A 12729-nucleotide genomic window follows, 5' to 3' on the forward strand; every position below is an offset into this window, starting at 1 on the left:
CCATTTTGATTCCTTTTGCAGCCCTCTAGCCCTTACTATGACTATTTTACAGCCATTTTAGTGCACCAAAGTTCGGGTCACCTTTGACTTCAATGGGGTTGGGGTTCGAGTTTGGGTCAAGTTCGGGTCCCGAACTTTGACCCGAAGTTCGGCCGAACCCGGTGAACCCAAACATTCACGGGTCCACTCAACCCCTAGATGGAACCCTTCTTCCATTCTATTCCCCTTTCTAGAGATGGAGGAGTTTAGTGCTAGTGAAGGCAGTTTAGCCTTCCCCTCCGTGGGGACAGGAAGCAGTTGAGAGTAGCCCCTGCATGGGGAAGCAGCAGGCTCTCGTCCCTCCTGGACGAGCCTGCAGGAAACAGTTAAGAGCAGCACCTGCAAGGGGATGGCTGTGTTTCAGCCAGCAGAGCACTGTCTGCTCTGCTGGGCATAGAGGCCCAAGCTACAAGCCTCTGAAGCCAGGAGGAAAGTTTCCCTGAATAAGACAAAGAGAAAGATAGAGTCAGACAGAAAGTTGCAGCAGAAAGCAGAAGGAAAAGTACCTAAGTCAGCTAACGTAGCATGGCCGAAAGTGTTCAGATGTAGCAGAGCTGAGAGTGTTCGCCTGCCAGAACTTAAGCCAAAGCCTGCCGGTAACCAAGATAAAGTTGGAAAATTGTTCCTTAATGAAAGTTTGCCAAGTAAAGCTGCATTTGATTGTTTCAATACAAGTCTGTACTCAGTTTCTTTCTTCACCCACTTCATCCACAACCCTATTTGCACTGCTTTGGACTACAACGCATGGGGTTCCGGATATCCAGGTAGGAGCACCGCGGCAAAGTGCTAAAGCCACATCTAAGGGACACTATAGGCAGCCCTCATACCACTCTGGCATTCCTACATCTGGGTATCAACACCACTACACTTAAAGGGGACTCCGTGTCCTCGTTGCTTCAATACACGACAACTTGCTCTATCAGAGGGACATATATCATAGAAACCTCTTCAGAGGCAAGGGATACCCCAAGTCACTAGTAGGCGACCGTTGCATCAAGTGGCGTCACGGACGGGATTCGTGCAACGTTAAAAAACTGTGTGCCATTACGAACAGGATAAGAACAGGATATGGACAACATTTAAAAACTGTGTGCCATTAAGAACCGGATTCGGACAGTACCAAACTGTGTGCCTACACACTTTATTAGCCTATTGGATTTACAAATATACTGTTAAAGATGATCGTGACACCTTCAGGGATATTGTAGGTCACTCTACACCACTCTGGCAATCCTACACATGGGTACCAACACCAGGGCCGGCGTCATAACCCAGCATCCCCGGGCAAGTGCCGGGGCCCAATGCTCCTGGGGGGGCCCACTGAGCTGCTATGAGCACTTCCATCAATACAGATGGAAGCTCTCACTGCTGTCATTTCACATACGCAGTACCCCTTTGGTGGGCCCTCTGAGCTGCAGAGACTCCGGACACGCCCCCTCTACACAGGACACGCCCCCTCTACACAGGACACGCCCCCTCTATACAGGACACGCCCCCTCTGCACAGGACACAAGCTGCCTGAGGAGAGAGACCGCAGGGCTGGAGCTGGAGCAGAGAAGTGTGAACACAGTCTGTGAGTGAGTCTGCACTGTGACTGGCTCTTGTCTTGGCTGCTTCATTCTACTTAGTTGTTTTACTGTTTCATTAAGCTGTTTGCCTCCATGACACCTGCCCCCCCCCCCATCCTGTCCTATCTCATCCTCATGGAGCCCCTGCTGTCTCCTTTCCTCCCTCATGTATCCAGAGCTCCTGTCCCACCCTCCTATCTCCTATTGCTGCCCTGCACAGACTTCCTGCCCCTACTTGTATGAATCCCCCTCAGAGCCCCTTCCACCTACTTGCTGTGTCCACCCCTCCTGTCCATCCAGGGCCCTTGTCTCACTCCTCTTCCTCTCATTATGGTGGCATCTGAACCGCATTCACCATAAGGACCTTCTAATGTCACAGGGTCATGTGACTGTGCCCCCCACCCCGTACTGTGCCCCTTTATACCCTGCATTGTGCCCTCCTACCACACCCTGTGCAGTGCCCATAGTCATTCCCTGTACTGTGCCCTCTTATACCCTTTTATCCGGTCACTGTATGGCGGTGTTATCACTATATGGCGGTGTTATCACTATATGGCGGTGGTATCCAATAACTGCATCCCCTTCCCTGCCCACACCACTTTTTTTAGACCTGGCATGAGCGGGAAAAGATACAGATTGCGGTGTTAAGGACCTTTGCGCCACATCTGTGTCAGAAATACGCCTAATATAGACGTATTTCTATATAATAAATGACCCCCTAATTGTATTATTATTCGGGGGTAGGGCTAATATCTTTATATTATATAGATTCTAGTGTATTATACTGTGCCCTGTATTTCCCAGTAGAAAATGATCCTTGGGAAGCACAGTCCTCATCCCTGACCACCAGGACCAGGTAGCGCTCTGTCAGTACATGGCGGCCTCCCCTCTCCGCCACGCTGCTCCGCTGTGTACTGGTGCTTAGGGTACTTTCACACTTGCGTTTTTCTTTTCCGGCATAGAGTTCCGTCACAGGGGCTCTATACCGGAAAAGAACTGATCAGGTATGTCCCCATGCATTCTGAATGGAGAGTAATCCGTTCAGTTTGCATCAGGATGTCTTCAGTTCAGTCGTTTTGACTGATCAAGCAAAAGAGAAAACCGTAGCATGCTACGGTTTTATCTCCGGCTAAAAAAACTGAAGACTTGCCTGAATGCCGGATCCGGCATTTTTTCCCATAGGAATGTATTCAGAATACCGGAATGCCGGATCCATCCTTCCGGTATGTGCATGCGCAGACTGAAAAAAAGGTGAAAAAATAAATGCCGGATCCGTTTTTGCCGGATGACTCCGGAAAGACGGATCCGGCATTTCAATGCATTTTTTCGACTGATCAGGCATTTTTAAGACTGATCAGGATCCTGATCAGTCTTACTAATGCCATCAGTTAGCATACATTTTGCCTGATCCGGCAGGCAGTTCCGGCGACGGAAGTGTGAAAGTAGCCTTATTCTGACACTGGGGCTGGGTTCACATCCTATTTTTTCCATCCATTTAATGCATACCAAAAATGTCTGCGTTAACAGATGCCTCAGACTGATGCCGTACAGTGGCGTCCGTTCACCATACAGTTCCATGGTAAAAAAACATATACGTTGATATACGTTAACGTATGCATTTTTTACTTGACTCTGCAGGATACAAAAACGTGGAGTGCTGCACATTTGTATACATCAAACCGATAGGAAAAACGTAATGTGAACACACATTGGGGGGGAGGGGGGCGTACTAAATTTTGCTGTGGGGCCCAGTCAGTTCTAGCTACATCACTGCACATCTCCTTCTCTCCTCCAGGCCTGGCTCACTGCTGCAGCGGGCCGCCGTAGAGAAGGAGCGCAGGGAGCTGCGGTTAGTGAATGACAGGACCACCAGGTATGTGAGGGGGCCACTGGGGGGTCATTCATCACACTGTGAGGGTCCCTTACACAGTATAATGACTCCCAGTGCCCCCTATTTAGTATAATGATCCCCATTGACCCTCCATTTAGCATAATGACCACCAGAGCCCCCGTTAAATATAATAACCCCTTGTGCCCCCTCCATACAGTATAACCCCCAGTGTGGGGGCGACTGGGGGTCATTATTCTGAATGGAGGGTCACTGTGGGGTCATTATACTGTGAGGGCCCTTTACATAGTATAATGACCCCCAGTGTCCCCCATTTAGTATTATGATCACCAATGACCCTACATTCAGTATAATCACCCCCAGAGCCCCCTCCATACAGTGTTCCCCCAGTGTGGGGGCTACTGGGGGTTATTATTCTAAATGGGGGCGACTGGGGGTTATTATTCTGAATGCAGGGCCACAGGTGGTCATTATACAGTGGGGGGGGGGATTGGGGGTTCATTATACTGTGTGAAGGGCCACTAATAGTCATTATACTGTATAGGGGCCACTGGGGGTCATTATACCGTGTAGGAGCCACAGGGGGACATGTCAATGTAAAGAAAAGCCTCATGGGGGCCCACTGGGATTTATCGCCCAAGGGCCCACATGAACCTGGAGCCGGCCCTGACCAACACTACCATCTACAAAGGGGACTCCACGTCCTCGTTGCTACAATGCAACTGGCGTCACAACTACTTGCTCTGTAAGAGAAACATATATTGTAAAAACCTCCTAAGGGGAAAGGGATACCCCAGACGCCGGTATAGGGTGTTGCACTCATACAAGTGCTGTGTTCTGTTCACTGCTGTGCAGCAGGGAGCAGGTGTAATTACAGCTCCACTGTCCCTATCCTAGAAAAAGAGTAATATATGAAAATCGGTGATATGTACCATGAGTCATGCAGCTAAGGGAAACTGTATCATCGAAGGCATAAGACTTAAAATATAACTTTTATTTCATTACAAAATCAAAAATAATAATGATAATCCTCAAAAGAAAGTTAAAGAGGTTGTCCGGTGCCAAAATCTAAATTTTGTGTTTGTGCTCCTAACACCCCTCTACATGCATACATATGCCCCCAATTTTTGTGCTTTTCTTCCCCTGTTTGTGCTTCAGACTCTCCTGTGTAAAGCTTAGTTAGTATTGGTTTCTTTGAGGCAGAGCTGTTTACATTCTTCAGTTTCCTGTTTAGTTCTTTCCTAACTTTATTCATACTCAAACTTGGCCGCACTGCGCAGACATGAGTCTTAGACTGTCCCTGCCTGCTACACATATAGGAGAATAAACAAATCACTGCACACACACCTTTTTGTAGCTAGCCAGCCAAGTTTTCCTTTTTTTTTATTTTTATTTAAAGATAGTAACGTAACAAGGTACATGTAAAGCATCTTATACGTCTAGCAAGACGTTGAAGTTGTAAAGGATATATTACATTCCATAATGACTTGTAACAGTATTCTTGATAGAGGTGATACACAGTTGTGTTTACAATCACACATTGTTGTTAGTATACCATATATTGCTATAGAGTTGGTTTAAAGCATCTCCAAGAGTGGAGTAATACACCTCATGGTTTGTATGTATGAGTAAAATTATAGTATATATACATATCATCTTAGCTATTGAGGGTACGTAAGTACCTTCCATGCGTTAGTCAGGGTGTCTGAATTCCTGCCATAATCGCCATTGTTTTAGAAATTTGTGGTGATTACGGGCTTCCCAAGTGGAAAGCTCCTCGAAGCGATATATTTGGTCGACTTTCAGCTTCCATTGTTCTAGGGGGGAAGGGGTAGTTGATAGCCAATATCTTGGCACTAGTAGGTGGGCAGCTATCAGCAGTTGCCTAAAGAGGAAAGGAAGGGGGAGTGTCTCTGTAGGATCATCTAAGTTGAGTAAGGCTTTTGAGGGGGACATCTGCACCGTAGTGTGGCAAATTTGGTTGCTGATATGAAAGATTTCCTTCCACCATTTATTGATAAGAGGACTGTCCCACCATATATGGAAGAATGTTCCTCTATTCTCAAGGCATCTCCAGCATCTGTCTGAAGCTGTAACTGAATAAAGAGAGGTTATGTCTGGTGTCTTGTACCATCTAGTTAAAAATTTATATCCGTTCTCCTGTATACAGACGCATCGAGATGACTTATGAGGAGATAAAAGTATGTCTGGTAGTGTTGGTACGGAGAAGTCCTGACCCAGATCTTTTTCCCTTTGCCGAATAAAGGCAGGTTTAATGAGTATGGAGGGAGTATTCAGTTTTTTATATAGTTGCGAAATTAGCTTTTTTGGAGGGCTAAGGTTAGCTATAAGTGATTCGGACCATACCAGTGGTCGGAGGGGGTCGCTGCTGGATATATGTTGTGAGATGAATGAATGGAGGTAAGAGATGGCGGATAAGGAATGTTGGTGTGGAGTGAGTTCCTTCTGGGATTCCTTAATTGGAAGTATAAAGCCCTCAGGCTTAAAGAAGGAAAAAATGGAGGTGGTCGATTCTCTCAACTCACGTGGGGTACAGTCGATCACCGCAGGAAGAGCTGTTCCCAGAATGTCTCTCACTGAAAGGAGTGGAGAGGGGAAGGGTATTGAGCAGTAAGTGGACTGGAGCCATTTCCACGCATTGAGGGTAGCTTGAATGATTGGATAAGGCGAGGAAGGGATGTTAGCTACACTTGCGTTTCCTAAGAGAAGTGAGCGTAAGGGTTTGTTCACGAGTCCTTGCTCCATCGCAACCCAAGACTTGGTGTTGGGGGTTCTAAGCCATTCAATTACTCTGGATAACAGAACTGCCCTACCATATAGTTCAGGATCCGGCAAGGCTATTCCTCCCGTGTGTTTGGGATGTGAAAGTAAGGAGTAAGATAGTCTCGGTTTCTTCTTGTTCCAAATGAATGAGCGAAATAGTTTTCTAAGGGAGTCGTAGTAAGATTTAGGGACATGGATGGGTAGGACCTGTTGGAGGTAGGTAAGGCGGGGTAATATCAGTGACATTAGGAGATTTTTGCGACCGAACTAAGAGATAGTAGGAATGTCTAGTTTAGTTATGTTTGCTGTGATGGATTGTAACAGAGGCGAGTAGTTGAGCGCGAAAAGTTCAGATGTGTCGGGGCTTATTTTAATTCCTAGGTAAGTTAGATAAGGAGATGACCAATCAAATGGGGAGTCCTTCCTAAGGATTTGCTGTGTAGATAGAGGGATCTTAATACATATCACTAGAGATTTTTGCTTATTAATTTTAAAGTTGGATAGGAGGCTATAGGTATCTATGTGTTTTTGGATTGCGGGAAGCAAATTTTTCGGATTAGCGATCATGATCATAATATCATCAGCGAAGGCTGCTATTTTATGCTCGTGACCTCCCAGCACTATTTCCTGGATTTCCCGGATCTGCTCTCAGTTTGATGAGAAGGGGGTCCAAAGCTAAAACGAAAAGCAGGGGGTAAAGGGGGCATCCTTGACGGGTGCTATTCTGAATGCGAAACGTATCAGACAGGTCGCCATTGATTAGCACTGAGTCTGATGCTTGAGAATACATTGCAAAGGTGGCTTGTACAAAGGGACCAGGTAGGCCAAATCCATACAGGATTTGCTTCAGGTATGTCCAGTTGATTCTATCAAATGCTTTTTCCGCATCTGTACTCAGAAGAAGAAGAGGCTTAGAGCGGATATTAGAATAGTATATCACATTTAGGACTGTGGACGTATAGTCTCTGCCCTCTCTACCTCGGACAAAGCCCACCTGATCCCCATGCACCAACAAGGGGAGAAGGGTTGTGAGACGATTTGCTAGTATTTTCGCCAACAGTTTAAGGTTTATGTTGAGGAGTGAGATGGGTCTATAATTTGCACATTGTTTAGGGTTTTTTCCTTCTTTGGGTATCAGGGTTATGTGGGCTATTGTCATATCCTGGAAAGTTGTTTCCCCTGCAGGGTAAGGTTGCAAACCGAGAGAAGATGGGGGAGGATGTGCTGGTGGTAGGTTTTTGTAGGTTGTTGACACCGTTAAAATTGGAATCAACGTATTTTTCCTTTAACCACCTCAGCCCCCTTAGCTTAAACACCCTTAATGACCAGGCCACTTTTTACACTTCTGACCTACACTACTTTAACCGTTTATTGCTCGGTCATGCAACTTACCACCCAAATGAATTTTACCTCTTTTTCTTCTCACTAATAGAGCTTTCATTTGGTGGTATTTCATTGCTGCTGACATTTTTACTTTTTTTGTTATTAATCGAAATTTAACAATTTTTTTGCAAAAAAATGACATTTTTCACTTTCAGTTGTAAAATTTTGCAAAAAAAAGCGACATCCATATATAAATTTTGCTCTAAATTTATTGTTCTACATGTCTTTGATAAAAAAAAAAAATGTTTGGGTAAAAAAAAAAATGGTTTGGGTAAAAGTTATAGCGTTTACAAACTATGGTACAAAAATGTGAATTTCCGCTTTTTGAAGCAGCTCTGACTTTCTGAGCCCCTGTCATGTTTCCTGAGGTTCTACAATGCCCAGACAGTACAAACACCCCACAAATGACCCCATTTCGGAAAGTAGACACCCTAAGGTATTCGCTGATGGGCATAGTGAGTTCATAGAACTTTTTATTTTTTGTCACAAGTTAGTGGAAAATGATGATTTTTTATTTATTTATTTTTTTTCTTACAAAGTCTCATATTCCACTAACTTGTGACAAAAAATAAAAACTTCTAAGAACTCACTATTCCCATCAGCGAATACCTTGGGGTGTCTTCTTTCCAAAATGGGGTCACTTGTGGGGTAGTTATACTGCCCTGGCATTCTAGGGGCCCAAATGTGTGGTAAGTAGTTTGAAATCAAAATGTGTAAAAAATGGCCGGTGAAATCCGAAAGGTGCTCTTTGGAATGTGGGCCCCTTTGCCCACCTAGGCTGCAAAAAAGTGTCACACATGTGGTATCTCCGTACTCAGGAGAAGTTGGGCAATGTGTTTTGGGGTGTCATTTTACATATACCCATGCTGGGTGAGAGAAATATCTTGGCAAAAGACAACTTTTCCAATTTTTTTATACAAAGTTGGCATTTGACCAAGATATTTATCTCACCCAGCATGGGTATATGTAAAATGACACCCCAAAGCACATTGCCCAACTTCTCCTGAGTACGGAGATACCACATGTGTGACACTTTTTTGCAGCCTAGGTGGGCAAAGGGGCCCACATTCCAAAGAGCACCTTTCGGATTTCACAGGCCATTTTTTACAGATTTTGATTTCAAACTACTTACATAGAAACATAGAATGTGTCGGCAGATAAGAACCATTTGGCCCATCTAGTCTGCCCAATATATCTGAATCCTATGAATAGTCCCTGGCCCTATCTTATATGAAGGATAGCCTTATGCCTATCCCATGCATGCTTAAACCCCTTCACTGTATTTGCAGCTACCACTTCTGCAGGAAGGCTATTCCATGCATCCACTACTCTCTCAGTAAAGTAATACTTCCTTATATTACTTTTAAACCTTTGCCCCTCTAATTTAAAACTGTGTCCTCTTGTGGTAGTTTTTCTTCTTTTAACCACCTCAGCCCCCAGTGCTTAAACACCCTGAAAGACCAGGCCACTTTTTACACTTCTGACCTACCCTACTTTCACCGTTTATTGCTCGGTCATGCAACTTACCACCCAAATGAATTTTACCTCCTTTTCTTCTCACTAATAGAGCTTTCATTTGGTGGTATTTCATTGCTGCTGACATTTTTACTTTTTTTGTTATTAATCGAAATTTAACGATTTTTTTGCAAAAAAATGACATTTTTCACTTTCAGTTGTAAAATTTTGCAAAAAAAAACGACATCCATATATAAATTTTGCTCTAAATTTATTGTTCTACATGTCTTTGATTAAAAAAAAATGTTTGGGTAAAAAAAAAATGGTTTGGGTAAAAGTTATAGCGTTTACAAACTATGGTACAAAAATGTGAATTTCCGCTTTTTGAAGCAGCTCTGACTTTCTGAGCACCTGTCATGTTTCCTGAGGTTCTACAATGGCCAGACAGTACAAACACCCCACAAATGACCCCATTTCGGAAAATACACACCCTAAGGTATTCGCTGATGGGCATAGTGAGTTCATAGAACTTTTTATTTTTTGTCACAAGTTAGCGGAAAATGATGATTTTTTTCTTTTTTTTTTTTTTCTTACAAAGTCTCATATTCCACTAACTTGTGACAAAAAATAAAAACTTCCATGAACTCACTATGCCCATCACGAAATACCTTGGGGTCTCTTCTTTCCAAAATGGGGTCACTTGTGGGGTAGTTATACTGCCCTGGCATTCTAGGGGCCCAAATGTGTGGTAAGGAGTTTGAAATCAAATTCTGTAAAAAATGACGAGTGAAATCCGAAAGGTGCTCTTTGGAATGTGGGCCCCTTTGCCCACCTAGGCTGCAAAAAAGTGTCACACATCTGGTATCTCCGTATTCAGTAGAAGTTGGGGAATGTGTTTTGGGGTGTCTTTTTACATATACCCATGCTGGGTGAGAGAAATATCTTGGTCAAATGCCAACTTTGTATAAAAAAATGGGAAAAGTTGTCTTTTGCCAAGATATTTCTCTCACCCAGCATGGGTATATGTAAAAAGACACCCCAAAACACATTCCCCACCTTCTCCTGAGTACGGAGATACCAGATGTGTGACACTTTTTTGCAGCCTAGGTGGGCAAAGGGGCCCACATTCCAAAGAGCACCTTTCGAATTTCACTCGTCATTTTTTACAGAATTTGATTTCAAACTCCTTACCACACATTTGGGCCCCTAGAATGCCAGGGCAGTATAACTACCCCACAAGTGACCCCATTTTGGAAAGAAGAGACCCCAGGGTATTCGCTGATGGGCAAAGTGAGTTCATGGAAGTTTTTATTTTTTGTCACAAGTTAGTGGAATATGAGACTTTGTATGAAAAAAAAAAAAAAAAAAAAAATCATCATTTTCCACTAACTTGTGACAAAAAATAAAAAATTCTAGGAACTCGCCATGCCCCTCACGGAATACCTTGGGGTGTCTTCTTTCCAAAATGGGGTCACTTGTGGGGTAGTTATACTGCCCTGGCATTTTCCAGGGGCCCTAATGTGTGGTAAGTAGGTAAATGACCAGTGAAATCCGAAAGGTGCTCTTTGGAATATGGGCCCCTTTGCCCACCTAGGCTGCAAAAAAGTGTCACACATCTGGTATCGCCGTATTCAGGAGACGTTGGGGAATGTGTTTTGGGGTGTCTTTTTACATATACCCATGCTGGGTGAGAGAAATATCTTGGCAAAATACAACTTTTTCCATTTTTTTATACAAAGTTGGCATTTGACCAAGATATTTATCTCACCCAGCATGGGTATATGTAAAATGACACCCCAAAACACATTCCCCAACTTCTCCTGAGTACGGCGATACCAGATGTGTGACACTTTTTTGCAGCCTAGATGCGCAAAGGGGCCCAAATTCCTTTTAGGAGGGCATTTTTAGACATTTGGATACCAGACTTCTTCTCACGCTTTGGGGCCCCTAGAATGCCAGGGCAGTATAAATACCCCACATGTGACCCCATTTTGGAAAGAAGACACCCCAAGGTATTCAATGAGGGGCATGGCGAGTTCATAGAATTTTTTTTTTTTTGGCACAAGTTAGCGGAAATTGATATTTTTTATTTTTTTCTCACAAAGTCTCCCGTTCCGCTAACTTGGGACAAAAATTTCAATCTTTCATGGACTCAATATGCCCCTCACGGAATACCTGGGGGTGTCTTCTTTCCGAAATGGGGTCACATGTGGGGTATTTATACTGCCCTGGCATTCTAGGGGCCCTAAAGCGTGAGAAGAAGTCTGGAATATAAATGTCTAAAAAATTTTACGCATTTGGATTCCGTGAGGGGTATGGTGAGTTCATGTGAGATTTTATTTTTTGTCACAAGTTAGTGGAATATGTGACTTTGTAAGAAAAAAAAAAAAATTCCGCTAACTTGGGCCAAAAAAAAGACTGAATGCAGCCTTACAGAGGGGGGGGGGGATCAATGACAGGGGGGTGATCAATGACAGGGGGGGTGATCAATGACAGGGGGGTGATCAGGGAGTCTATATGGGGTGATCACCCAACTGTCATTGATCACCCCCCTGTAAGGCTGCATTCAGACGTCCGTATGATTTTTACGGATCCGATCAGTCTATCAGTGGATCCGTAAAAATCATGCGGACATCTGAATGGAGCTTTACAGGGGGGTGATCAATGACAGAGGGGTAATCAATGACAGGGGGGTGATCAGGGAGTCTATATGGGGTGATCACCCAACTGTCATTTATCACTCCCCTGTAAGGCTGCATTCAGACGTCCGTATGATTTTTACGGATCCGATCAGTCTATCAGTGGATCCGTAAAAATCATGCGGACATCTGAATGGAGCTTTACAGGGGGGTGATCAATGACAGGGGGGTAATCAATGACAGGGGGGTGATCAGGGAGTCTATATGGGGTGATCACCACAGTCATTGATCACTCCCCTGTAAGGCTCCATTCAGACGTCTGTATGATTTTTACGGATCCGATCAGTCTATCAGTGGATCCGTAAAAATCATGCGGACATCTGAATGGAGCTTTACAGGGGGGTGATCAATGACAGAGGGGTAATCAATGACAGGGGGGTGATCAGGGAGTCTATATGGGGTGATCACCACAGTCATTGATCACTCCCCTGTAAGGCTGCATTCAGACGTCCGTATGATTTTTACGGATCCGATCAGTCTATCAGTGGATCCGTAAAAATCATGCGGACATCTGAATGGAGCTTTACAGGGGGGTGATCAATGACAGGGGGGTGATCAGGGAGTCTATATGGGGTGATCACCTCCGTCATTTATCACTCCCCTGTAAGGCTGCATTCAGACGTCCGTATGATTTTTACGGATCCGATCAGTCTATCAGTGGATCCGTAAAAATCATGCGGACATCTGAATGGAGCTTTACAGGGGGTTGATCAATGACAGGGGGGTAATCAATGACAGGGGGGTGATCAGGGAGTCTATATGGGGTGATCAGGGGTGATCAAGGGCTAATAAGGGGTTAATAAGTGACGGGGGGGGGGGGGTGTAGTGTAGTGGTGCTTGGTGCAACATATTACTGAGCTGCCTGTGTCCTCTGGTGGTCGATCCAAACAAAGGGGACCACCAGAGGACCAGGTAGCAGGTATATTAGACGCTGTTATCAAAACAGCGTCTA

At 44.4% G+C, this 12729-nt stretch overlaps 1 protein-coding gene across 9 annotated transcripts in view; it reads left to right on the top strand.

Moving 5' to 3' along the window:
- Positions 1–12729, top strand: part of ADGRL1 (adhesion G protein-coupled receptor L1) — a 375793-nt gene that overhangs the window by 198255 nt on the left and 164809 nt on the right. The gene's annotated exons all lie outside the window — the stretch shown is intronic.

The sequence above is a fragment of the Bufo bufo genome, chromosome 1, assembly GCF_905171765.1.
Source record: "Bufo bufo chromosome 1, aBufBuf1.1, whole genome shotgun sequence".
Lineage (NCBI taxonomy): Eukaryota > Metazoa > Chordata > Amphibia > Anura > Bufonidae > Bufo > Bufo bufo.